General features: G+C 42.4%; 1 protein-coding gene and 1 long non-coding RNA gene across 2 annotated transcripts in view; both read right to left on the bottom strand.

Moving 5' to 3' along the window:
• Window positions 1–2,500, bottom strand: part of LOC132160659 (uncharacterized) — a 224,600-nt gene that overhangs the window by 6,149 nt on the left and 215,951 nt on the right. The window lies entirely within an intron of this gene.
• The window catches only part of LOC132091000 (cyclin-dependent kinase-like 2), a 36,552-nt gene that overhangs the window by 1,760 nt on the left and 32,292 nt on the right, over window positions 1–2,500 (bottom strand). The window lies entirely within an intron of this gene.

Genomic DNA, 2,500 nt, shown 5'->3' with positions numbered 1-2,500 from the left:
AACATTAGACTGCATTATGTTCTGCAACACCTAGACAGACCGGGGACCTATGTGAGGATCCTGTTTGTGGACTTCAGCTCTGCCTTCAACACGATCATCCCAAACCTCCTCCTGCCCAAACTAACTCAGCTCTCCGTGCCCACCTCCATCTGTCAGTGGATCAACAGCTTCCTGACAGACAGGCAGCAGCTAGTGAGGCTGGGAAAATACACATCCAGCACCCGTACAATCAGCACCGGAGCTCCCCAGGGCTGTGTTCTCTCCCCACTGCTCTTCTCCCTGTACACTACATTTACATTTAATCATTTAGCAGACACTTTTATCCAAAGCGACTTACAAATGAGAACAATAGAAGCAGTCAGGTCAACAAGAGAACAACAACAGTATACAAGTGCCATGACAAGTCTCAGTTAGTCTAGTATAGAACGCATAGGTAGGTTTTTTTTTTATTTTTTATAAACATACAAGAAAAGGAAAAGTGTTAGTTGGTTAAGTGCAGGCGAAAAAGATTTCAGGAGGTTAAAGAGCTGGCTGTCTGGTGCACTCTCAACAACCTGGAGCTTAACATGCTCAAAACAGTGGAGATGATCGTGGACTTCAGGAGAAACCCCCCTGCACTCCCCCCACTCACCATCATGAACAGCACTGTGACTGCAGTGGAGTCATTCAGGTTCCTGGGCACCACTATCTCTCAGGACATTCACATTGACTCCATTGTGAAAAAGGCCCAGCAGAGGTTGTACTTCCTTCGCCAGCTGAGGAAGTTTAACCTGCCACAGGATCTGCTGAAACAGTTCTACTCCACCATCATCGAATCCATCCTCTGCACTTCAGTAACTGTCTGGTTCAGCTCAGCTTCTAAATCTGACCTCAGAAGACTACAGAGGGTAGTCCGGACTGCTGAGCGAATTATCGGTACAACCCTCCCATCTATTCAAGAACTGTACTTATGCAGAGTGAGCAAAAGGGCTGTTAAAATCACTCTGGACTCCTCACATCCAGCACACTCCCTCTTTGAACTGTTGCCATCTGGTCGACGCTACAGAGCACTGAGCACCAGAACGACCAGACACAGGAACAGTTTCTTCCCTCAGGCAATCCATCTTATGAACAGCTGATAATAACTGTGGGACACACTACACTATTTATATTTATATACACTACACTTTTTATCCAAACACACATACTTAGCGTACACGTAAATCTTTTGCACATAATATACATGTACATACATGGAACACACTATACTACTTATATTTATATTTATATACACATACACTTATTTATCCAAACACACATACTTAGCGTACAGTTACAATTTTTCCACATAATATACATGTACAAACATAAATGCTCTTTTTAATATACCTGCCATACATTGTCAATTTGTATATTGTCAATCCTTACCCACCTATTTGTATTTTTTTGTATTTTTTATTCCTTATTGTGTTTTTTGTTCTGTCGCTGTTATGTTGTACTGCGGAGCTCTGTCACGAAAACAAATTCCTCGTATGTGTGAACATACCTGGCAATAAAGCTCATTCTGATTCTGATTCTGATTCTAACCCAATCAGCCTGACATAATGATCTCCAGTCTTGTGCTCGTCAGCATTCTCACCTGAGTTAACAAGACGATTACTGAAATGATCTCAGCAGGTCCTTTAATGACAGCAATCAAATGCAGTAGAAAGGTTTTTTTGGGATTAAGTTAATTTTCATGGCAAAGAAGGACTATGCAATTCATCTGATCCTCTTCATAACATTCTGGAGTATATGCAAATTGCTATTATAAAAACTTAAGCAGCAACTTTTCCAATTTCCAATATTTATGTAATTCTCAAAACTTTTGGCCACGACTGTACTATAAAGCTGAATTGAAAGTTTATTGCATTTTAATTATAACACAAACATAACAAGGGACCATAATAAGAAAAAACACATACACACACACTCACTCACACACACACACACACACACACACACACACACACTCACACACTCACACACACACACACACTCACACACACACAAAAACCCCATAAAACTCAGTTTTATGTAAAACACAGGTCAGACTCAAACTAATTTTTATGCCAAGCTTTGAGTGAGGGAGATTTGTCATTGATCCAGCTCAATAAAATATTTTTCCTGGCTGCAAAACAATACACAATTTGAAAGTGACGTGACATTGAGCCAAGTATGGTGACCCATACTCAGAATTCCTGCTTTATTTGTAACCCATCCGAAGTGCACACACACACACAGAGCAGTGAACACACACACACTGTGAACACACACCCGGAGCAGTGGGCAGCCATTTATGCTGCGGCACCCAGGGAGCAGTTGGGGGTTCGGTGCCTTGCTCAAGGGCACCTAAGTCATGGTATTGAGGGTGGAGAGAGAACTGTACATGCACTCCCCCCACCCACAATTCCTGCCGGCCCGGGACTCGAACTCACAACCTTTCGATCGGGAGTCCAACTCTCTAACCATTAGGCCACGA

Source organism: Carassius carassius, chromosome 17 (assembly GCF_963082965.1).
Source record: "Carassius carassius chromosome 17, fCarCar2.1, whole genome shotgun sequence".
Lineage (NCBI taxonomy): Eukaryota > Metazoa > Chordata > Actinopteri > Cypriniformes > Cyprinidae > Carassius > Carassius carassius.
This window is presented reverse-complemented; position numbering and strand designations above follow the sequence as displayed.